At 49.4% G+C, this 26441-nt stretch overlaps 1 protein-coding gene across 1 annotated transcript in view; it reads left to right on the plus strand.

Annotated features, from left to right (window-relative positions):
* The window catches only part of LOC135916812 (phospholipid-transporting ATPase ABCA3-like), a 420918-nt gene that overhangs the window by 278422 nt on the left and 116055 nt on the right, over positions 1-26441 (plus strand). The window lies entirely within an intron of this gene.

The following is a 26441-nucleotide window of genomic DNA, read 5'->3' on the forward strand; positions in this document are numbered from 1 at the left end:
CCTCATCTACACCCTGGTTCCGTAATGCCTCGATGACTGCTGAAGTTTCGACAGAATCAAACGCTTTCTCGTAATCAATGAAAGCTATATATAAGGGTTGGTTATATTCCGCACATTTCTCTATCACCTGATTGATAGTGTGAATATGATCTATTGTTGAGTAGCCTTTACGGAATGCTGCCTTGTCCTTTGCTTGACAGAAGTCTAAGGTGTTCCTGATTCTATTTGCGATTACCTTAGTAAATAGTTTGTAGGCAACGGACAGTAAGCTGATCGGTCTATAATTTTTCAAGTCTTTGGCGTCCCCTTTCTTATGGATTAGGATTATGTTAGCGTTTTTCTAAGATTCCGGTACGCTCGACGTCATGAGGCATTGCGTATACACGGTGGCCAGTTTCTCTAGAACAATCTGCCCACCATCCTTCGAAAAATCTGCTGTTACCTGATCCTCCCCAGCTGCCTTCCCCCTTTGCATATCTCCCAAGGCTTTCTTTACTTCTTCCGGCGTTACCTTAGGGATTTCGAATTCGTCTAGACTATTTTCTCTTTCATTATCGTCGTGGTTGCCACTGGTACTGTATAAATCTCTATAGAACTCCTCAGGCACTTGAACTATTTCATCCATATTAGTAATGATATTGCCTGCTTTGTCTCTTAACGCATACATCTGATTCTTGCCAATTCCTAGTTTCTTCTTCACTGTTTTTAGGCTTCCTCCGTTTCTGAGAGCGTGTTCAATTCTATCCATGTTATACTTCCCTATGTCAGCTGTCTTACGCTTGTTGAATAACTTCGAAAGTTCTGCCAGTTCTATTCTAGCTGTAGGGTTAGATGCTTTGATACATTGGCGTTTCTTGTTCAGATCTTTCGTCTCCTGCGATAGTTGGCTGGTATCCTGCCTAACGGAGTTACCACCGACTCCCATTGCACACTCCTTAATGATGCCCACAAGATTGTCGTTCATAGAGGAATTCCAGATCAAGCTACAGAACAGGTATTCGGCTTTAACTCAGGAAGAGGACCTCAGTGTTAAAGCATATATATATATATATATATATATATATATATATATATATATATATTGTGGGAATTTATAAGCTATTCTGTCATCTGTACACGATCATCATCATATGGGGTTCTTATTCATCATCGCTTGTGGGACTTGTTCTCGTGTGTGACCCGTGCTGTGGGCGTGGTCGGTTCGCCTAATCTTTTGACGCGGAATAAAACGCCGTGATTACTGCTGCGTCACAATATATATATATATATATATATATATATATATATATATATATATATATATATATATATATATATATATATATATATATATGCGTGTGTGTGTGTGTTTGTATCTGCATGTGCGCTTGTACGACGGATAAAAAGGAAGTACATGCACGTGAGGGAGGGTATGTTCGTGTGCGAGGGCGTGTGCGTGTTTGTGTGCGCATGGATATCTGTACGTGCGATAAAAAGTATTTGTTCGTGCGTTTGAGGAAGAGAGTGTGCGTCCGTTCTACGGAGGGTGCGTGGTGTGCGCGTGCGAGGGTGTTTGTGTGCTTGCGGGTGTGAGCGAACATTTTCCGCCTTACATCTACTTTTGGAAACAAACGCGATCTGGAGATCATTAAAACGCGTATTTAAATCCACGAGAAAAGAACGAATGACACTGCATTTGTAGCATTATGTCTTTCTGAAACAAAACCGACAAAAAAGAAAGGAAAGCGCCTGTGACGCCAGTATTGCCGCCCTTGGGGGGCACGGCCCCATAAGAAACTGCCAAGCGGATCCGTTTCGTCATCTTAATTCCGTCGGCGGTAGCGCAATGCTTTGAGGGAAATGACGGTCTAAATCTGCAGTATCATTCAATCGTGTATTGTTTCTTTGACCAAACAAGCTTTCGGCAGCACCCGTTCGTCGCTATATTGACATTTCAACATTAAACGGCTTGTTTTCGGAAAAACAAGGCGAATAAAAATCGACAGTCGTCTGGCCGCAAGAAACATGCTCACGGAGCCGTGTCATTGATGACAATATCTCGAAAGGCGGGAAGCGGTCAGGTCGCTGTCATCCTCGATCTTTTTCCGCGTCAGTTGCGCTTTCAGAGAGCACTTAATTGCAAAATATTTGTTCTTAGCTCTTTCAGGAGCATGTTTAATGAACATATTTCACTCAACTATATGGTCTCGAAGACAGGCTCCAAACTCCCCATCAGCTTCAGTCATACAAGATCAATTATTTAAAAGATAATTACCTTCTTGACTTACGCGCACAACTGCTCAACTTGCTCCGTATCCGGAGGTTCCCCTCTGAACAGTCGGATAACAACGATAATGTTGGGAAGATTTACACTGATCTATTTCTTAAAATTTGGTGGTGTTAAAAATGGCCGTAGACATCTGCTAAAGCAGGTGCGAATGCTTGGAGAGGTTTTCTTGACGCAATTCAAGTTGAGAAATTTAGAATGCATGCGCCCTACCGTGCACCTCTGTCTTTACAATGTATTCGCCTACAATGTGCAAGAAAGGCCACAGCGCCACGGTACATCACAAAAGGTGTGCGGGAGCATTGTTTGCTCTCCCTAATTGATTTCTGAACGTTCGTGGCATAAGGCTTGGATTCCTGGAGTCATCAGAAATGAAATGAGCACATACCTAGAGGCCCAAGCAGGTAGACTACTTTCGCCTCTGGGTCGGCGTAAGATTACAGCACCGACGGACGGACGGACGGACGGACGGAGTCTGTCAGGCGGGCGGGCGGGCGGGCGCGAATCAAGGCCACAAATGCACATAAAATTGCCACGAGACTGGCCGAGTACCGAGAGAAGCAAGTCTTAGCACGTTGTGAAGTGGGCAAGTCACATCAAGAGAAAAAAAGAGAAGAGTCCTGGTGGTAGGCGAAGTCCCAATTAAGTGTCTAGAGAATACAAGAGGGTGTTGGTGAAGCCAGTTGAATTCCAGTGTAGATGTGTCATGTGGCGAGCAAACGATTGCAGTCACCACCCAACATCCATCCTTTGCAGTGGTATAGGCGCCCACAGTTCATGGTAATAAACGCCTCCTGAATACCATTCTTGGCAATTATTTGGGCAAGTCTCATCAAGAGAAAAAAAGAGGAGAGTGCTGGTGGCAGGCGAAGTCCCAATTAAGTGGCTATAGAATACAAGAGGGTGTTGGCGAAGCCAGTTGAATTCCAGTGTAGATGTGTCATGTGGCGAGCAAGCGATTGCTGTCACCACCCAACATCCATCCTTTGCAGTGGTATAGGCGCCCACAGTTCATGGTAATAAACGCCTCCAGAATACCATTCTTGGCAATTATTTGGGCAAGTCTCATCAAGAGAAAAAAAGAGGAGGGTGCTGGTGGCAGGCGAAGTCCCAATTAAGTGTCTATAGAATACAAGAGGGTGTTGGCGAAGCCAGTTGAATTCCAGTGTAGATGTGTCATGTGGCGAGCAAACGATTGCTGTCACCACCCAACATCCATCCTTTGCAGTGGTATAGGCGCCCACAGTTCATGGTAATAAACGCCTCCAGAATACCATTCTTGGCAATTATTTGGGCAAGTCTCATCAAGAGAAAAAAAGAGGAGAGTGCTGGTGGCAGGCGAAGTCCCAATTAAGTGTCTATAGAATACAAGAGGGTGTTGGCGAAGCCAGTTGAATTCCAGTGTAGATGTGTCATGTGGCGAGCAAGCGATGGCTGTCACCACCCAACATCCATCCTTTGCAGTGGTATAGGCGCCCACAGTTCATGGTAATAAACGCCTCCAGAATACCATTCTTGGCAATTATTTGGGCAAGTCTCATCAAGAGAAAAAAAGAGGAGAGTGCTGGTGGCAGGCGAAGTCCCAATTAAGTGTCTATAGAATACAAGAGGGTGTTGGCGAAGCCAGTTGAATTCCAGTGTAGATGTGTCATGTGGCGAGCAAGCGATGGCTGTCACCACCCAACATCCATCCTTTGCAGTGGTATAGGCGCCCACAGTTCATGGTAATAAACGCCTCCAGAATACCATTCTTGGCAATTATTTGGGCAAGTCTCATCAAGAGAAAAAAAGAGGAGAGTGCTGGTGGCAGGCGAAGTCCCAATTAAGTGTCTATAGAATACAAGAGGGTGTTGGCGAAGCCAGTTGAATTCCAGTGTAGATGTGTCATGTGGCGAGCAAGCGATGGCTGTCACCACCCAACATCCATCCTTTGCAGTGGTATAGGCGCCCACAGTTCATGGTAATAAACGCCTCCAGAATACCATTCTTGGCAATTATTTGGGCAAGTCTCATCAAGAGAAAAAAAGAGGAGAGTGCTGGTGGCAGGCGAAGTCCCAATTAAGTGTCTATAGAATACAAGAGGGTGTTGGCGAAGCCAGTTGAATTCCAGTGTAGATGTGTCATGTGGCGAGCAAACGATTGCTGTCACCACCCAACATCCATCCTTTGCAGTGGTATAGGCGCCCACAGTTCATGGTAATAAACGCCTCCAGAATACCATTTTTCGCAATTATTTCGACATCGGCCATACTCGAGTGCGTATTTCTCAGAGGCAGGCGCTGTGAATTACAACTCCGTTGTCTTGATAACTTACAACTAAAAGAACAGGTAAGACTTTTGACTGTTGTGATTGTGGGAATACTAACAATATGGGCTCAGTGAAGCGCTATTCTAATCATGCAGTTTGGAATAGCGTATGTCGGTTACATACGCAGGAGTGATACGTTCAATATGTTAAACGTGAGCAACACTACCGCATGTTACGATGCACGTCCCTTCAGAACTGAGTTTATTGTACGGGACCGCCAGCATAATTAGACGTTAGAAGACAGGGTGCTATCTTGGGCCTCCTGACAAACATGTCCAAGTCATCAAAATGCATTACCAACCATCCTGCCGTTTCTAGGCCGACGTGACTCGTTAGATCTAGGGAGGCTAGACACTCAACGCCTGACGCTCCACGTTCAGCTCCAGCAGCTCAGTATTAGCTGCTTGGTTGGCTAATAGTGGATGACTTCGAGGCTGCGCTCGGAGGAAAATGTCTCGGGAACTTGTCTTAAGTACTAATAGATGTTCAAGGCCACAAAGTCAAACTGTGCTTCTCGAAAACGACTGCAGAGTACATACGAACACTTGAGACTGCTGGCGGTCCTTGCTCCTGGAGTTTGCCCACTCTGGATGTCCCTTCACTATTCTGATCTGTTTTTTTTTGCTTATTTTTCCCTTGCTTTTCCTCTAGTCGGTATCAGTGTGCAAAGCAGGAACCCAAATGAATCGTTTCGCAGTGGACAGACATTGAAATGTGCGAACGATATTTTCTGTTTAATTTCCTTGTTCTGCCGTCCGGTGAAACCTGAATAATAAGCAATAAAATCTTCTTGTCTCTTAACACATATTCATGTTCCTCTATTTTCCAATCTGTTATGGGAAAAGTATCGGTGTGATTTAAAAAATATTGTGTTAGAAGAGTAAACGCAAACGCAGCAAAAGTAGACGGTTTTTTTAAGCGTACTCACTCAATGAAAATGTAGCATGTTTTTACTGTCACGAAAAGTGATAGTGAAGAACAAAGACAATTGCAAAATTGTGAGTCGCGAATCTAACTTCATATTTCGCGCACTTTTCTTTTGATGAAGTAACGCTCGAAGCCCAACGCACTGTTTCGCTTTTACTGCGAAGCACTATATGGCTAAAGTTCCGTGTATTTTTGTTCTCCGTGAAAAAAACTACCATCATCATCGATGGCTCGTACCTTCGTAAGAATTCATACTCCCGTAAGCAAGCAACAAAGGCAATGCCTCATAGCCCCGTAAGGCATATGTTACATGCGCTCAACAAAGTGAAGCGAACTGTGCATAAATGGTTTTTAATCACGCATATAACATACAAAACCGCATGTCGAAAAATCACATCATCAATGGCTCATACCCCCGTGAGCAACGGCTCATACCCCCTTAACCAAGCAAAAAAATGCAATAACTCATAGTCCCGTAAAGTTTATAGCTACTAACTTTGCCTTAATTAGTTGCGATGACACTACATCTGATGTCGTTGTCGGTGATAACAACGTGTATGTGTCGGTACCGAAAAGGGAACGGCTTACGCGTTCCGTGTTGCAGACATATCCCTTGCGATGCTACCCCGATCCGGTCCAACCGAACACCCAGCGGAGTACGTACATCGAGTTGACATTATCAAAGAATGAGATTACAGTTGCAATTGAAATACTCATTTTGCCTGAATTAGCTGCGATGACACTACCTCTGTTGTCGTTGTCGGCAATTTCAAGGTGTATGTGTCAGTGCCGAAAAGGCAACGGTTTACGCGTTCCGTTTTGCACACATATCCCTTGCGATGCCACCCCAATCCGGCCCATCGAACACTGAGAGGCGTACGTGCATCGATTTGACATTATCAAAGAATCAGATTGCAGTTGCAAGTGAAATACTCACTTTGCGTGAATTATCTGCGATGTTATTACCTCCGATTCCGTTGTCGGTGTTCTAACTGTGGACGTGCGGGTAGCGAGAAGGGAGTGGCTAACGCCTTCCGCGTTGCAGACATAGCCCTTGCGATCCGGCCCAACGAACACCAAGCGGCGTACGAGCATCGATTTGACATTATCGAAAAATGAAACTATTGTTGCAAGTGCAATACTCACTTTGCGTAAATTAGCTGCGATGTTGCTACCTCTGATCTCGTTGTCGGTGTTTTCACTGCGGACGTGCGGGTATCGAAAAGGGAACGGTTTACGCGTTCCGTGTCAAACATATCCCTTGCGATGCCACACCAATCCCGCCCAACCTAGCATCCAGCGGAGTACGTGCATCGATTTAACATGATCAAAGAAGAAGATTGCAGTTGCAAGTAAAATACTCACTTTGCGTGAATTAGCTGCGATGCTACTACATCTGATGTCGTTGTCGGTGTTTTCACTGTGGTTGTGTGGGTAGCGAAAAGAAAGCGGTTTACGCGTTGCGTGAGGCATACATATCCCTTGCGATGCCACACCGATCCGGTCCAAACGAATACCCAGCGGGGTACGAGCATCGATTTGACATTATGAAAGAATGAGGTTGCAGTTGCAAGTGAAATACTCACTTTGCCTGAATTAGCTGCGCTGTTACTTCCTCTATTGTCGTTGTCAGTGATTGTCAGTTGTCAGTGTCAGTAATTTCAATGTGGATGTGTCAGTACCGAGAAGAGAACGGTTTACGCGTTCAGTCTTGCAGACATGTCCCTTGCGATGTCACACCGATCCGGCTCGACCGAATACCCAGCGGAGTACGTGCATAGATTTGACAATATGAAAGAAGGAGATTGCAGTTGCAAGTGATATACTCACTTTGCGTGAATTAGCTGTGATGTTACTACATCGCATCTCGTTGTCGGTGTTTTCAGTGTCGACGTGCGGGTAGCGGAAAGGGAGCGGTTTACGCGCTGCGTGTTACAGACATATCCCTTGCGATGTCATACCGATCCGATCCAACCGAACACCCAGGGGCGTACGTGCGTCGATTTGACATTATCAAAGAATGTGACTCCAGTTGTAAGTGAAATACTCACTTTGCGTTAAGTACCTGCGATGACACTACCTCTATTGTCGTTGTCGGTGATTTCAATGTGTATGTGTAAGTACTGAAAAGGGAACGGTTTACGCGTTCCGTTTTGCAGACATATCTATTGCAATGCCACATCGATCCTGCTTAATCGAACACCCAGGGGCGTACATGCATCGATTTGATATTATGAAAGAATGTGATTGCAGTTGCATGCGAAATACTTACTTTGCTTGAATTAGCTGCGATGTTACTTCCTCTGTTGTTGTCAGTGATTTCGATATGGATGTGTGGGTAGTGAAAAGAGCGAGGTTTACGCGTTCCGTGAGGCAGATGTATCCCTTGCCATGCCATACCGATCCGGTCTAACCGAACACCCAACGGCCTACGTGCATCGATTTGACATTATCGAAGAATGAAGTTGTAGTTGCAAGTGAAATGCTCAGTTTGCTTGAGTTAGCTGTGATGTTACTACCTCTGATCTCGTTGTCGGTGTTTTCACTGTGGACGTGCGGGTACCGAAAAGGGAACGGTTTACGCGTTCCGTTTTGCAGACATATCTCTTGCAATGCCACACCGATCCGGCTCAACACAACACCGAGGGGCGTACGTGCATCGATTAGACATTATCGAAGAATGTGATTGCACTTGCGAATGAAATACTCATTTTGCCTGAATTAGCTGCGATGACACTACCTCTGTTTTCGTTGTCGGTGATTTGAATGTCTATGTTTTCGTACCGAGAAGGGAGCGGTTTACGCGTTCCGTGTTGTAGACATATCTCTTGCGATGCCACACCGATCCGGCCCAACCGACCACCCAGTGGCGTAGGGCATGGATTTGATATTATCAAAGAACGAGATTGCAGTTTCAAGTGAAACACTCACTTTGCTTGAATTAGCGGCGCTGTTACTACCTGTGTTGTAGTTTTCGGCGATTTCAATGTGGATGTGTGGGTAGCGAGAAGGGAGCGGTTTGCGCGTTCCGTGTTGCACAGCGGTGCCACATCGATTTAGCCCAAGCGACCACCCACCTCGACACCACCGATGCTACGCGCGTTCGCGGGCTTCTGAAGCATGGGAATCGAGCAAGCAGCGGCGTCTGCTACGACGCTCGGCCACTGGCGCACCGTAGGGACAACGCCCCGCCAGCAACAAGCCACCACTGTGATTGTTAAATCCACGGCATGCCTGAATATTGCCGCAATCGACGTCGGTGCCCTGGACAACGCTATCCGCTCGGTGGCAGGACTCAACACAGTCGAACGCAGCGACATACACTTCAAAATCCGCACCACACCATACCTGGTGGCCGTTGACACCTATCGTCAATCTGCTGCCGACAAGCTTGCGAATCTAAACAGCATTACTATGAACGATGCAGCTTAGCAGACAAACACCTACAGGGCCGCTGATCCTGTGAACGAATGCAGCATCATTCATGGAATACCCACCTCGGTCTCTGACGGAGAGCTGCAGAGTATTGTGGAAGTAGAACAAGCGAAACTCCTGACAATTCGCCGAATAGGCTTGTCCAACACCATGATTCTGACGGTGGAAGGCCCACATATACACAGATTTGCCCTTATTAATCGCGTTGTCCAGCGCCTCTGCCCATTTCGACACAGAAGTTCGCTATGCTCGCACTGCTTTACGCTCGGTCAAGCCACCGACGTATGGCCAAACTGTTCGACGTATTGCATGTGCCATCTGAAAGAATGGAACGTAGCCGGCGGGTAGTGGCAGATCAAAGAACGATTTGATGCTATCAATACGTCCTTTATGTAGCTGTAGTTTCTTCGAAGCTCGATGACAGAGATGCCATCGGCACCTACGAACTTGTTGAGTTTAAAACTAAAAAGAATTCTTTTCATATCACAATCAGTCAGCAACGGTAGATAAGCCGATTGTAGGTTACTTGCTTTTAATGTACATGCATCCGGGTGTGGTATAGAAAAACCCGATATTCTAGAAAAGAAATCGTTAAAATCATTAGCTATACTCTGGCTATCAGATGAAAAGTGAGAAAGGAACTAGTTATCATTGCGTAGCTTTTCACCAACACCTCTGAGGTCATTTATTAGGAACCAGGTTTTACGGCTATCAAACCGGGCATTCCTAAACTTGTTGCGAAAGTGATTGCGTTTAGCAAGGCGAATAGCTTCATTAACCCTGTTTCTGCAAAGTTTAAATTTTAACCGAAATGTGTTGCAGTTAGGGGCTAGGCGACACAGACTCCAAAGCATATCTTTTTCTTTTATAGCAGCAAGAATTTCTGCTGACATCCAACCATCATTAGCGCTGCGCTGTTTAACCGTTATAATTCGAGTGGATTCTCTCCTGAAGTCATCAAAAAGGGCAACGAATTTTTCATAAGTTTCCGACGGGGCCACGGTTGATAGAAATATGTGCCAATCATTGTTTGACTAGTCTATCAAATAACCTTGGATCAGTTATTGAAATTTCTGTCTTGGACGGGCTAGAAGCAATAGTGGCAGATGGCTGTGTTAAAGAAGTACATACGATAAAGTGATCAGCTAGTTTTTTTGAACTACTGTGGAATTAATTACTAGATTACATGACCGCACATTTATGTGGTCGATACATGAAACCGTAAGGCTATCCACCAAAAGTTCTTCGCGTGTGGCACAACGGATTGTTGTTTCTAAGCCCCCATTTTGATATAGTGTCAAGGTAATCCCTGACAAGTGCCTTCGTAGGACAGAGTGTATCTATATTTATATCGCCTATCAGGCGCACATGTTCATCTAGTGAAAGTGATGATAAAGCAGTATCTAGTTCAGACAGAAACAACCGTGTATTGAAACGCGGAGGGCGATAAACTGTAAAAATGGCAACTGACAGCTCAGGAGTGCTCAGGCGAAGCGCTACTGCTTCAGCGTGAACGAAGGAAACAGTTATGCTATGTTCACACTACGGTCGTAACGCGCGTAACAGCTCTTTTGGCGTATCGAACGTAACGGCTGTAAGAAACGTTACGGCAGTTAATTTGGCACCTTTGTTCACATTTACTGCTGCTTAAATTACGGCTTTTACAACAGGCCAATCAAATTTGGAGATGCAGAATCGACGTCACCAGCGGTCCAATATGGCTCCTGCCAACATGCGAGCGCTGGCCGAGATCCAAGAAATTCACGCTCAAAACAAACTTATAGTCATGTATTCAATCGCCCAAAGACGACGAAGGCGACGCAGAAGGGTTTGGGTGCGGCAAGTATTTCTCGACAGGGCCGTGGACGGCGATTTTCACAACCTTTTCGCCAAGCTCCGAGTTGGTGACGCTGCGATGTTTTATAACATCATGCGCATGTCGCCCCAGCAGTTCCGCTTCCTTGAAAACCTAATGAGACCACTCATCGAAGTTCGGAGCACGCATCTGCGGCCATCGATTTCATCGGCGGATAAACCAGATGAACTGAAAACAGCCTCGCAAGGCGCACTGCAAAAAATTTCACGAACACAGCCAATCGTGCGCACGGAATGGCGGAATGGCACTTCCCGCGCCCGGAGCTGTCTGCAGACGGGAGGACGGAAGTGTCGTCACCGGTTGTTGAAAGCCGAAAGCTTATCGGTCATTGGCTGTGTCGCAACGGTCGTAACATAACAGTCGTAAATGTTGCCGACCCTTTAACACTCTCACCCACGATTTTTGGGAGAATTGTGCACGTTGGTACCTTAACGTTCGCAGTCTGAACTAGACGCATACGCTTGTTGCGCTTCCGCTTACGTATGTAACGAAAAATCGGCGCCTTACGAATGTAGTCTGAACATAGCATTAGTTCCGAATCTGGCCACTTATTTTTAACAAAAACAGCGATGCCTCCCCCTTTTCCTACAGGACGTGTGTATGTAAACATTTGATAGTCTGGCAGAGTATATTGCACAGTACATTCCAATGGGATGTTTATTTCTGTCAAGACAAAAACCATCAAAGAAAGAGCGGACACTTGAGCAAGCCGAGCGGACACTCGGCTTGCTAGGAGGCGACTCTGTGCCGAGCCGTGGCCGGAGTTGGTCTACGTGGCGCCGCTGTATGTGTAACCATGCGTGCTCCCGTCGTGGACACTACTGTCGCCGGCATCCACTTCCGAGCAGACTGAAACTGGCGTGACCATACTTGCCTGCCAGGTTGATACCGTTTTGGTGCTTTTGCCGCTCGTCGAACAGGTTCGCCGGAACCATCATTTCCTGTCACCTTTTTGTCTGTCAGTGAAGCTGTCAGCCTGGTTCGGGGACGGAAGCCCAACAGCAGTTCTGCGGGCGATTTTCCTCCTTCCAATGGTGCCGTTCTATAACGAAATAAAAACTTGATTAGTCGCTCCTGCAAATGTACCTGCCGGATTCTTTCGAAGCCCTTCCTTTACTGTCCGTACAGCCCGTTCCGCAAACCCATTTGACTGAGGATGGTATGGGGCTGTTCTGATGTGCTTCACTTGGCTTTCCTTCAAGAAACTGGACATAGTGGCACTTGCAAACTGTGGTCCGTTATCAGATACTAAGGACTAGGGCAGGGCGAAACATGCGAAAATACCTTGAAATACTTGAATGGTCGTCTCCACTGTGGCGGTCTTTAAATGTATGGCCTCAATTTACTTCGTCCCGGCATCCACCAACACAAAAACTTGGCAGCCACTGATGGGGCCCGCGAAGTCCATATGCAACCTGCACCATGGTTTGTTGCTCGTCGGCCATGGAGACGGAACTTCAGCAGCCGGCATGGGCCAACATTGTATACACTGAGGGTAGCTTTTAGCTAACACTTCGATGTCCCTATCTAGTCCAGGATACCAAGAGAACGTTCGCGCTGTGCGCTTCATGGCACTGATACCGGGGTGACTTTCCTGCAGTTGCTTTAGCATGCATCTTCGCGCCGCCTCTGGCAGCACTACTCGATGGCCCCAGTAAAGCAGATCGTGACAGGCCGTGAGCTCGTTACGGCGAGAAAAGTACGGCATAAGATGCTGCTGTGCTACCGATAACTGCCGCTGCCAGCCATTTGTGATCCACCCCCTGATCTGACGCAGCGTATCGTCAGATCGGCTCAAGTCTACTAACTGCTGAGCGGAAAGGGTGATTGAATTTAGGCTCCGCGTATAAAGCATGTACCCCATGGGTTCTTGCCCTCCTGGGTCACCTAAGCACGGCAGTGGTAGGCGACTGAGAGCGTCCGCGTTAGCATTTAGCTGTCCTTGACGGTACTCGAGGTCATAATGGTAAGCCGACACTAGCAATGCCCGCTGTTGAATTCGCGCTGCTGCCATGTGCGGTATCGGCCTCTCCGGGTGAAACAGTCCAGTCAGTGGTTTGTTTTCCACCACCAGAGTAACATGCTTCGCCAACAAGTAACCTCTAAACTTAGTAACGCTGAACACCAAGGCCAACGCTTCTTTCTCGAATTTCGAGTAATTCCGCTCAGCAGGTGTCAGTGCCCTCGAACGGAACGATATGGGATAGTCGGTGTTCCCAATTCGATTTGACAGCCCGCGCCAACTCCAACTGGCGAGGCATCGAATTCAAGCCGCAACGGCTTTTCGGGGTCGTAGTGCACGAGTAGTTCCACTGTCACCATAGCACGCTTGGCTGCCTGGAAAGCTTTCTCGTGTTCGACTTTCCATTGCCATCGAACTTCTTTAGCTAGCAGCCTAAGAGTGGGACTAACGTGGTTGCAAGGTTAGGCAAAAAACTTGGCGTAATAAGTGAGCAATGCCAAAAACTATTTTAGCTAGCTCACCGTCTCCGGTCTTGGTGCGTCCGTGATGGCTACCATATTCTCAGGAGGGTGTAGACCAGTTGCGTCGATCTTGTGGCCCAAGAACGAAACTTGCTTCTCGCGGAACCTGCATTTGTCACGGTTCAGTTTGAGTCCATTGTCACGCAGCCGCTAGAGGACTTGCCGGAGAGTTGAATTGTTCTGCTTTTCGGCTATAATGATGTCATCCAAGTACACCTTGACGCGAGGAAGGCCTAGCAGAACGGATTCGAGGCGGCGCTGGAACAAAGCCGGAGGCGATGCAATTCCGAATGCGAGGCGGTTGTATGCAAACAACCCTTTGTGCGTATTCAACACAGCCATTTCTCGTGCCTCGTCGTCCAGTGGAAATTGATTATACGCATGCCGGAAAATCCATAGCGGTGAACAACTCCCCCCGTTCAAAGATGCGAAGATGTCCTCAATTTTCGGCAGCGTATTCAAGTCGCCGCACAGTCTAATACCACCGTTTCGCTTCACTACGGGCACGATGGGCGTCGCCCAGTCGGAAACTCTCACTGGTGAAAGCACTCCTTCCCGTACTTGGCGGTCAATTTCTGCAGACACCTTTTCCCGAAGCGCGTACGGCACTCGTCCAGCTTTGAGAAAGCGTGGTACAGCGGCCTCCTTTTTGTGTAGTTTAACGGACGGCCCCTTGCAACAGCATAACTTCTCAAAAATTTCTCGAAATTTAGACAAAAGTTTCGCTGTCGCTGCATGGCAGTGAACCACATTTACGCTCTGCAGCGCGCATTCTTCCAGTAGCGCCATGCCAGCATTACGAAAGGCTTGGATGGTGTTCCGGCCGCACAACACAAGCTCGACGCAATCCACTACCACGAGCCAGCTGTCTACTTGTGTATTATCGCATTCGACTTTCATGGCCACTCGACCAAGGACCAGCAGAGGCCCCAGGAAGCATGTCAGCCGCAGTGAAGTCTCTCCAGTGTCGGCCACCATTCGCGATGGTTTTCGAATACCGTCCTTGGAATGACGCTGATAGTGGATCCTGTATCCACCAACATGCACAGTTTCCGGCCTTCCCAGATGAAATCCCTTTCGAATGGCCGTGCGGACTCGCTACCACTGTAGCTGTGAGCCACCAAAGCGTAGACCATTTCTTCTCCACTTTCGTCACTGCCGTCTAGCTCTTTCACAGCGCACGTTCCTGAGGGGTTAGCGTGACCACTGGAGCACATCCTAGCCAGGTGTCCCTTCCTGCCGCACTTGTAGCACGTCACTTTCTTGTGTCTGCACACTTCCGAAACATGGTTCGAGCCACATCTCCGGCATTGAGTAGCCTCGGTCATGGATCGATGTCCACATCCGGACTTCCGCGGATTTATCCTGTGCTTCTGTATGAAGTTCGCAGCACAGTTGTCGTTGAAGTTCCTCTTTTGCATTGCCCGGACATTTGTTTCTACGGTTCCCGCTGCTAGAGAAAAAGCTTCTGCCTTCACCAAGGTCAACTTCTTCTGAGACAACATGTGTCATTGAGCTTGTTCGTCACGGATTCCGCAGACAATCTGATCCCGCAAGATGCGATCAAAAAACTTATCGAAACTGCAGTCTTTTGCAAGACGTCTCAGGTCGCTTATGTAGTCCCGTACCTTTTCGCCTTCTAATTGGTACCGCATGAAATAAGCATAGCTCGCTGCTATCTCATTGACTTGGGGATCGAAGTGGTTGTCCAGGTGCTGTACGACGGCCTCATAGCTCAGGTGGTTCACCAATTCTGACTGGCACTGGCCTTGAAGTACGCGAACCACGTTTTCACTTAGTGCTGACACACGAAGCGCACGCTGTTTCCCGGGATCTGTCATACTGTGGCCCTTAAACACGGCTTCCAAACGGACACGGTAAGTGTTCCAGCTACTGGTTGTGTCGTCGAACTCAGGTGGCCTGGCTGTCATCGTGCAGGTGGTCCTATCCCATCCTCGTCGCCACTGAAATGACGGAACGTAGCCGGCGGGTAGTGGCAGATCAAAGAACGCTTTATTGCTTGGTGTTGCTAGTTTTATAAAGAAACAGAAAACGGTCACATGACTGGACATGATAGTAAGAGTGCGACACGTGTAATCTGTCTTGCTTATGCTATACATCAGCACGCGGGCTTGATAACGTTACATCACGTGTGCTGATAACATTACACGATCAATGCAGTAGAACATTTCCCAGCGCGCAATGCATACCCCGCCATAAGTGCTTCCTCTACTGCCATAATTGCGGCGGTGAACACTCGGCGACTTCGAAAGACTGCCCAACAAGAAAATAAGCGGACCGCGCTGCGCATTCGCGGGCATCCAAGCACTGTCACAGAAGGATACGCAACACCAAGCCCTTCCAGTATACGTCAGGTTTTCCTGAATTGTCACTTGGGACACACCGTCCCCGTCAACAGGACACAAGAGACACTATAAGCAACAAGACCCCTGGCACCTCCATCGCTACTTCCAACCGGTTTACCGTGCTTCACCAGAGGAGTCGCAGCCGGAGTCACTGTCGCAGCCGTAGTCGCAGCCGCAGTAGCAGCCGCAGTCGCTGCCGCAGACGCAGTCGCAACCGAAGCTGAAGTCACAGTGCCAACCGAAGCATCAGAAAAAAATCTCCAAATGGAAGCCCATCGTCTAAGGCCGCCAAGCATTCTACCACTCCGGAGTCGAAACGTGCCAGAAATGACAACAGCCAACAAGCCTCTGATATTGGTGAGCTAGTCCATCCAAACCTACCTACTAATTCCTCACAACCCTCACCTAACACTTCACAGTCAACCCGTTCTATTTTCCGGACTCCAGTTCTTAATTACTCGTACTCTCAAGCTCTTCAGCGCCCTATGACACCATCTACAACACCATCGCACACGCCAGACCAAACAAGCATGCAGCTCCTTGAACGAGCGGTCCAGGTTTTAACGGCTAAAGTAGACAGCCTCGCGAATGAGGCTGCAGTGATGCGCATGGTACAGTCTTAAATGCAATATCTAAAGCAAGGAATTGCACGCACCCATGTCGTTCAACAGCTAGTAGCCAACGCGAAAATATTCGCATGTGCACAGACATCCACGCAGTCTAAGGTCGATGAGCTCTTCGGCTCGGCAAATCTGTAATATGGCAAGCCCTAATCGATCTCTAGTAATATGGCAATGGAATTACAGGAGCCTTCGAAGGAAGAAGGCTCCTTCATCAATTCATCTACCCGTCAGCGCAAAAATCAGATATCCTTTTAATTCAAGAAGCTTGCGGACTGATATCATTAACGGGATATGAATACTTTACCGAAGGAAATATTACTAAACGAGACAAAAGAGCTCCACAGGGTGTGACCATTCCCATTACCACTGACACATACGTGGCCAAACATATTCCAGCAATACAAATCGATACATATTCCATAAACAATTCGACTCAGGAGCACGTTACTGTGCAATGCCGCTTCGAAAGCCGTGACGTTCTAATTATCAATGCATACTGGGTTTCAAGGTTCGAGTGTCCTCTGAAATGGTTGGACACGTACACAAAGCTACATAAGGACAAACACGTCATAACAACTGGGGATTTCAACATACATAACATATCATGGGGCTACCAGCGCACAACGAAAGCAGGGCAGTGCCGCGAAAGAAAAATGCAAGATAACAAGTATACGTTCCTTAATGACACAACCGAGCCCACACGCCAAGGAAACAGTGTCGAACGTGGCTCTAACCCCGATTTAAGTTGGCACCGCGGAATTAGGAATGTAATTTGGGCGAATCTTCAGGAAAATCTTGGGAGTGACTATTACATCATTGAAGTTACTTCAAGCATGCCTCGCTTTAAGGCTCGCCTTGCTAACGCAGCTTCTAATACACAATTTATTGGCACCGATTCCGATCAGACCTAGACAGAGCCGACAAACAGCCGCACCTACATTCATGGGTGAAGAATATTAGCGAGACGAGGAAAAAGTACAACAAAAAGATTGCGCGTACTCCTGAAAACCCGCGCACAGACTCTCATCTGCTTAACTCATGGGTTAACAGTCACAAGATAGTGCAGAATTGGAAGAAACACAGAGAATCAAGAGAAAGAGAAACAAAAAGAAACAAAGAAAGACTTTGCACCGATAACTGGTTAGAAACATGTGACAAGCTCAACGGCCGCCTACATACTGCGAGAGTATGGAATTTCTTAAGATCACTTTTGGGGCAAAGGAAACCACGACACACCATGGACAAGATAATGAAGAGCTCTGGCCACACAGGCAAAGAAATAGCTGATGAAATTCGTCAGACCCTCTATCCCTTGGACCAAAATGCAGGACAACTTCCGGATTACCCAACTGAGTCACTCGAAGAGAGTACAACAGGCATAAACAGCATCTTTACCTTAGCTGAGCTACATACAGCTCTCTCTCCGCTGAATGCGAAACACAACGCCTGGCAAAGATGCGATTATTTATAGTACACTTCGTAACTTACCCCCTTTTAAGTTAGCGCAAGTTTTAGAATACATCAAAAATATTTTGGAATCCGGAATCCTTCCAGAGGAGTGGAAAACGGCAGTAATAATACTAATCCCGAAACCAGGCAAACCGGCTAACTGTATCACGAGCATACGTCCTACATTGACCCGTGCGATTATCTTTATCGGGCGACCATGTTTCGCCGCCTAACAAATGTTATCGCACAGCGCGGGACGCGCCTGCATGTATCTGGAGTTTCTGGAAAGTTATCGATGCTTTTATCCACTGGCTGTTGTCGCCGAAACTTGTGTTATCTGATTTCATCGCCTGACGCGAATCGTGTAGAACTCTGTGGAAGGCACGCGGGTCGCAATGACTAGTCGGGAACATTCGACGACTGCTCTATAAAAGCCGACGCGCTTGACACGCTGATTCGATTTTCGACGATCGCCGACCGTGTTCGCCGCTATCGCTGTGCTATAAGTGTAGCTTGTTCTGTGGGCACAGGTTCGCCCAATAAAAGTTAGTTTTGTCGTTCACAGTATTGCTACTGTGTTATTCAACGTCACCACCACGTGACATCTGGTGGAGGTGCTTTACGTTCATGTACCAGACGCCCCGCACAAGCCCTAATCCAAGCCCGGACCACAAAGACAACACCAGCGCCGTCCCGGAACATCGAGCAAGCCGCCGGCTACAGCAGCTGCCCCCGGAACACGGAATTCTACCAGAGACGACCAAGAAGATCGTCAGAGAAGTTCGTCCAGAGACGACCAAGACGACAGCCCCAGTGGCAGCCGGAGCAGCCCCAATAGTTCTGCAGCAGTCCAGGGAGCCACCTACGTTCCGTGGTTCCACATTTGAGGACCCGGAAAGCTGACTGGAGACGTATGAGAGGGTCGCTGCGTTTAACAGTTGGGACTGCGATGACAAGCTGCGGCCTGTCTATTTCGCATTGGAAGACGCCGCCAGGACGTGGTTCGAGAATCGAGAACTCATCTTAACGACGTGGGACCTGTTCCGAAGCGCCTTCTTCCAAACGCTTACAAGCGTCGTGCGGAAAGAGCGAGCCCAAGCACTACTAGAAACCAGCGTGCAGCTGCCAAACGAGACGATCGTGATCTTCATGGAGGAGATGGCCCGTCTTTTCCGGCACGCCGACCCGGAAATGTCGAAGGAGCAAAAAGTCCGCTTCCTGATGCCGGACGTCAAGCAAGAAGTTTTCGCCGGACTTATTCGCAACCCGCCCAAGACCGTAGCTGAGTTTTCTGCAGAGGCATCGACGATCGAGAAAACTCTGGAGATGTGCACCCGGCAATGTTGCCGCAGAGAGCTCTCCACATGTCAGTTACGAACGCTCTCGTGAGGCACCTTTCCAAGCGTCTCATTGCTAAAACCCATTACTCGTCGCATGGCCATTAGAAGAGCGCCAGCAACGCCTCGCGCATCGCGATACAGCGCGTGTCTGCCGTGCACTCGCTCACGGCAGCGCCCGAGTCTGCCATCCAATCAGAAGCCACGGCGTGGCTCTTGGCCTTCGGGGCGCGTGAAAAGTGTGTTCGGCGGAGAGACGCGGTTGACTGTAGAATACGCTCCTGTTAACTCTTTTAAAGTGTGTGAATGCTTAATATTGAGTTTCCTGGCACAAGTTCGCCCACAATTAATCAGTGTGTTTAGTGTGCTTCATTGAAGATTGCTACATTTCTGGTGGAGGTGCGGGGTATGATTGGAAGTCCCCTGTTCGTAAGAGAACTGAGCCCCGACCCTCAGCGATTGGAACCCAGGGAACTGACTCCAGTAAACCAGCGCACAAGCCGCCGCATCCGAGACGACCCACCCGAGTTCCCACCGCTTCCTGTTGCTGCAGCAGTGCAGGCAACAGTTACCAGTGACGGTGCAACCATGACCAGCCCAGTGGCATCGTCCCAGCTCATCGTGTACCCACCACGCACGCCCGAGTCCTTCCACGGCGATACGTTCGAAGATGTGGAAGACTGGTTAGAGCACTTCGAGCGAGTGGCAGATTTCAGCGGCTGGGACGAGACACGGAAGCTTGGCAACGTGTACTTCGCGTTAGAAGAGTCAGCGAGGAGGTGGTACGTCAGTCATGAAGTGACGCTATCTCTTAACGCCATGCGATGCGTGGCGTTAAGCAGGAGCTGTTTGCAGGACTCGTCCGCAACTCACCACACAGTGTTGCTCAGTTTCGCACCGCAGCGACGACCATAGAGAAGGCGCTGTAGCAGCGTGCCCATCACTACAATCGTGATGTCACCAGCGCACCGGCCGATATCCTGTCAGCAGGCCCAGGCAGTAACACCGAAGCACTAAGGGAACACTGGCGATGGTGAACACTGCTGCACTAAGGGAACACTGGTGGTGGTGGTGGTGGTAAGAGCACTGGTGAGATCAGTCGTAAAGGAGGAGCTTCAAAAGCTGGAGCTACCGGAAGCCACACAGACAGTTTCGACTGTCGCCGCCGTTATTCGAGATCAAGTTCGCCACGCCATTCTGCAGAAAGGACGTCAGGAACCGCCTATTCATTATGACCAACCACCACCTGTACGTCGCGTGCCAACGTACGCTGATGTGTTATGCCAACCGACCGGGCATAGTTCTGCATTCGTGACCCCCAGCAGCCGCCAGCCGACTCTGCGCAGTGGACCCCTTCTAGCAGAGCTGAGGCCACGAAAAAGTGACGTGTGGCGTGCACCCGACCGGACGCCACTCTGTTTCCACTGCGGGGAAGCTGGACACCTTTACAGAACGTGCCCACATCGCAGAGCAGGTCTTCGCGGCTTTACAATAAATGCACTTTCTCCCCGATACTAGATACCCACACCAGTCCCGATCATCAACGTCTGCACGCTACCGATCACCAAGTCCACGGCCATCCTCGGTTTCACCAAGGCGTCGTTCACTGAGCCCACGTCCGAAAACTGAAGCGAGCGACCTGTGGAGGCGAGGCCGCTGACGTTCGAAAAAGCCAAGATCCTCTGTCAAGTTTACCGAGCAGCCGCGACGAACAGAAGCGGATGAATAGGATGAGTGAACAGAGAATTTCTTCAGACTTGCGTATTACAATAGACGGTCATGCATTGAGTGCATTAGTCGACACAGGTGCCGATTATTCTGTCGTAAGATATGCACTCACCCAGGAATTGAAAAACGTTTTGATGCCATGGAGTGGACCCCAGATACATACGGCTGGTGGGCACGTCATTACGCCCCTGGGTAGATGTACAGCGAGAATCGGTATTCGGGGTTTTTCTTACGTCGCTGATTCTGTCGTGCTACCAGAATGTTTGAAGGATGTAATACTCGGAATGGACTTTCTCCTAACGAATAGTGCCATAATCAACCTGCAGAATTCTATTGTGTCATTTTCTACGAAGCAGGCTATAGACATGCAAGAGTCGGAGGAGCTAGAACACGTTGCCTTGCGGGTTACCGACGATAACATAACCGTGCCACCACGTTGCAGCATGCTGGTTCGCGTAAGAAACGAAGCATTCGACGACTCGGAAGGTATAGCGGAGGCCAATGTCGAGCTACTGTTGAAAAAAGGTATTTGCGTAGCACGAGGAATCGTTCAACTACGTGATGGGTGCGCTGATGTATTGCTGACGAACTTCGGAAGTGAATTTCGTCGCACGTCGCACGTCGCACGTCGCAGCACGTCGCAGCACGTCGCAAAGAACACAGCCATCGAATTCCTACATAGCGCTAGGTCGGTCGCTACTGCGCTACATAGCGCCTGCTGTCCAAACTATGCATGACGCCGTAACATCAGTTGCGATGAACCAAAGTCTGCCGCCAGCCCAGAAAGAAATGATGGAAAACCTTATAAATGAATTCGCGGAATGTTTCTCCACGTCGTCAAAAGTACGGCGCACACCAATTGTTAACACCGTATAATAACAGACGAAGTAACCAGGCCAGTATACAAACATCCGTACTGTTACGTTTCGCCTACGACGCGCGATATGGCCGGCGCGGATGCAACGGACGTCGGGGCTTCGTTTAAAGCGTCGGACATTTTGGCCCGTTCGGAGCGGCCGCGACGCATCCCCGCCGAGCGCGTCCCGGCATGTTTCAGTGCCACGTGTCTTCGTGTGTGCGTGTGTGTGTGTGTGTCCACGCTTGTCAAAGCGCGGCAGCTGGGGAGAGGAGCTCCCCCAGTGTGAAGCGAGGAGGTCTGACCGGCGCCGGCCCGGCTGATGCGTCACCTCCTTGTCTCTACATGTCTTTCAGTCCGTCCTTGCCTCGCTGTCACGTGGTGTCATCTCGTGACCTTCCTTCTTGCCCGCGACGCCAAGAGTATAAGAGCAGCTGCCCCCGGACGCCAGGAGAGAGGCTCCGATTTCTTCTGTTGAGTAACGTGCTCTCCCGTCTCTCTACTTCGGTCGACCTGACCGTCCGCTCTTTGCGATGCTAGAATAAACAAGTTGTTCTGTTAGCAGTCGCCTCATGCTTTGCTGGGACCTTCGGATGCTTCCAGTGTGCCCCAGGCCGCCAGGCCAACGCTACCCTTGGGGCTTGCGACCCATTTGCAACAACGGGCGCCAACGGTCCGATTGCAATAACGGGTGTCAGCACTGAGGTTCCAACAGCCGGTGCCATCGGTGGGATTCCAACAGCCGGTGCCATCGGTGCGGTTCAAACAGCTGGTTGCCAGCGGTGAGATCGCGACAACGGAGGCCAGCAGCGAAGATATGCGGTTGACTGTATGCTGAGCAGCACAACGACCATCCGGGAGCAGTGCAACGAGCCCTGTGTGATGACCGGTTGCCTGCAGCGGAACGACTGCGCTGAATTCTTGGCTGCGAGGTTTGGTGAGTGCGGGACTTTCTTCTTCTGAGTTTTGCCAGGCTTTTGTTAGTGTCAGAAACAGAGCTGGTAATTGTGGTTGTCGTTGCTGCCGGGTTAGTTTGCGGCAAGACAATAGTAGGCAGTAGAGAAAGCAGCATTCAGAGCAGCCATGGATTTGAAGTCGTTGCGCAAACCGAAATTGCTGGAGCTTGCAAGAGAGTTGGGTCTGAATGTCTCAGACAAACTCAGAAAACCAGAACTGCTAAGGGCTATTCTTGAGTTAGAAGCTGAGGATGACGAGCTGTCGGAATGCCTTGAGACCATTGAGGAGAGGGAGACGACAAAAAGACAGGAACGCGAACTTAAAGAACAGCAACAGCAACAGCGAGAGCAACAAGAGAAAGATGAGCGTGAACGTAAAGAACAAATAGAACGAAAGCAACGGGAGAAAAAAGAAGAGCGTGACCGTCAACACGCTTTGGAAATGAAGCGTCTCGAGGTAGAGATGGAACGCGCTCGTAATGGAAGTCAGGCACACGGTGCAGGAGAACGAGTACCGTTCAAAATGACTGACCTGATGCGGCCGTTTAAGCTTGGAGAGGACATTGGTTTGTTCCTGGTTAACTTTGAGCGAACGTGCGAGAAGCAGGGGTTCTCCCGGGAAACGTGGCCACAGCGCTTGCTCACTTTGTTACGCGGCGAGGCGGCCGACGTAGTCGCTCGCTTGGAGAGAGAGGAGGCAGAGGATTTCGACAAAGTGAAATCGAGTCTGCTAAAAAAGTACAGGCTGTCAGCGGAGGCGTTCCGTCGGAAGTTTCGAGAAAATGAGAAGGGCAAAAGTGAGTCATATACAGAGTTTGCCTACAGGCTAATGTCAAACATGCAGGAGTGGCTCAAAGAAGAGAAAGCGTTTGGTGACCACGAGAAAGTTCTGCAGTGTTTCGGGCTAGAACAGTTTTATAGTCGGTTACCTGAGAACGTGCGGTACTGGGTCTTGGATAGGCCAGATGTTAGTACGGTGGCTAGAGCCGCTGAGCTAGCCGAAGAGTTTGTGACGCGTCGGGCTCGCGGAGCTAAGGACGGTCAAAAGGGTGAATTTGGCTCCAAGTTTGAGAGGCCGAAGTTCACGCCCATGAGAGCAAAGGGGGACACACGTAGTGCGGATGCGAGTGAAAGCAGTCCCACCGAACGTAAGGAGACGGCGGCAGCCGAAGCCGAACGCAGAAAGCGGTTCGAGACGAGGCAAGTGCGCGTGTGTTATACGTGCCAAAAGCCGGGTCACTTTTCGGCGCAGTGTCCGGAAACAAAAAGAAAAGTCGTGTTTTTGTCATTATGCAGCACTGACGAGAACATGAAGCTTCTCGAGCCTTACATGCGAGACCTCCTCGTGAACGGGAAAGAGTGCCGAGTGCTTCGCGATTCCGCAGCTACGATGGATGTAGCTCACCCCTCTTACGTAGAACCCGATATGTTCACGGGCGAGTGCGCATGGATCAAGCAAGCCGTGGAAGCTCACAGCGTGTGTCTGCCCGTAGCAAAAGTGCTTATTGAAGGACCTTTCGGAGCGCTTGAGACGGAGGCCGCAGTGTCATCTATGCTGCCCCCCCAGTACCCGTACCTATTTTCGAACAGGTCCGATCACCTCCTGCGCGAGAAAGGGCTTTTGTTTGGTGAGGCTAGCGTTCAGGCCTTAACCAGATCGAAGGTTCGGGAGCTCGCTGCAAACGCGGTAGTTGCGGGGCCGACGTTGTCGAACAATGAAAAAGGGTCAGAGGCGCAGCAAGCTGATATTCAGAGCACGCCCGAGCTGAATAAAACTGAGTCTGTAGCGTTAAAGGCACCAGATACTGGAGAGGAAATTCCCGACACGGGAAAGTTAGAAGAGCTATCTGCAGATTTGCTCATCGCGCCTACGTCAGACGGACTTAATAGGTTGCTAAAAGTCAGCCGGTCGGCTTTGATAGCCGAGCAAAAGAAGGATGGCAGCCTAGAAAACATACGCTGCATTGTCAAGGAAGGTGTCGCCAAGAAAAATGCTCGCTTTGTGGAAAGCGGTGGGGTCCTGTACCGGAAGTATATAGACCGCAGGGGAGTGGAGTTCGATCAGCTGATCGTGCCTCAGTGCTATCGTCAGGATCTGTTGTGCTTGTCGCATGGGGGTTCGTGGTCCGGACACCTAGGAGTTAACAAAACTAAGGACCGTCTCTTGCAAGAGTACTATTGGCCAGGGTGTTTTCGGGACGCAGACCACTTTGTGAAGACATGTGACACCTGTCAGCGGGTGGGCAAACCAGGGGACAAATCGAAGGCGCCGTTGAAGTTGGTACCTATCATTACGGAGCCTTTTAGACGGCTCGTTATTGATACAGTGGGACCTCTGCCGGTAACAGCCACGGGGTACAGACACATTTTGACTGTGATCTGCCCAGCGACAAAGTTCCCTGAAGCAGTGCCGCTTAAAGAGCTCAGCGCAGTTGAGATAGTCAAAGCACTACTGTCCATATTTGCGCGAGTTGGTTTTCCTGCGGAAATCCCATCAGATCAGGGCACAGTGTTTACTAGCGCTTTGACGACAGCTTTTCCCGAAAGGTGTGGGGTAAAGCTATTACACAGCTCAGTGTACCACCCACAGTCGAATTCCCTTGAGAAGCTCCTCTCCGTCATGAAGCGCGTGTGGAGAGCATTGTGGTTTGAACAACAAACTGACTGGGAGCTGTTTCTGCCTGGGGTGATGTCGCATTGAGGACCGCGCCGCATGCGGCTATGGGGTTTTTGCCAGCTGAGCTAGTGTACGGTCGCTCGCTGCGATCTGCGCTTCGCATGCTTCGAGACGGATCACTGCCCTCTCCAATGGCTGCAGACTATCTCTTTCACAAAGGGCCGCCTCCTGCACTGGAGCCTCGCTTTCCAACAATATTCCTTTGAGGTGCGTTACAAAAAGGGGAGTCTCAACGGTAACGCCGATGGCTTAAGTCGAAGCCCCTAACGTGGGAATCAGCCTCAAAATTGTTTGTTATTGATGTTTTTCTTCCTGAGGCAGGATTTTTAACATATTGCTTTTGTGTAGTGTTTCAAAGTGATGATGTGCTTTCTAGTGCAATTTTCCGATTTGTGGACGCGTTCTGAGTGCTGCTATAGACTACTGTAAGGAACTAGGCAGTAGTATAAAAGGGGAAAGAGCCTGGCATGGCTTAGTGAGGGTTGTGCCGTGCTTGCTGACTGAGCGGCTGAGTTTCGGCGCAGTTCTAACGCTTGCTGGGAAAGAGAACAAAATTGGCAACTCTCCTGAAGTCACTTTGCAGTGTCCTGTGTGAACCTGCACGTGAGAACGAGGCCTTCTCGGTGCGCTGCGCTCAAGAAACGCCGAGGGACGACCGACTTCGGTTATGAGCATCATCGAGCGACATCCCTCCGGACAGCGGATGCAGTCCCCTGACCATCGGGATCTCCCTCCCCCGGCGGGGCGGTCTGTTACGTTTCGCCTACGACGCGCGATATGGCCGGCGCGGATGCAACGGACGTCGGGGCTTCGTTTAAAGCGTCGGACATTTTGGCCCGCTCGGAGCGGCCGCGACGCATCCCCGCCGAGCGCGTCCCGGCATGTTTCAGTGCCACGTGTCTTCGTGTGTGCGTGTGTGTGTGTGTGCCCACGCTTGTCAAAGCGCGGCAGCTGGGGAGAGGAGCTCCCCCAGTGTGATGCGAGGAGGTCTGACCGGCGCCGGCCCGGCTGATGCGTCACCTCCTTGTCTCTACATGTCTTTCAGTCCGTCCGTGCCTCGCTGTCACGTGGTGTCATCTCGTGACCTTCCTTCTTGCCCGCGACGCCAAGAGTATAGACGACCGCACGCCAAGTTTCATCCTAGACGCCAGCG

Source organism: Dermacentor albipictus, chromosome 1 (assembly GCF_038994185.2).
Source record: "Dermacentor albipictus isolate Rhodes 1998 colony chromosome 1, USDA_Dalb.pri_finalv2, whole genome shotgun sequence".
In the NCBI taxonomy this organism is placed as follows: Eukaryota; Metazoa; Arthropoda; class Arachnida; order Ixodida; family Ixodidae; genus Dermacentor; species Dermacentor albipictus.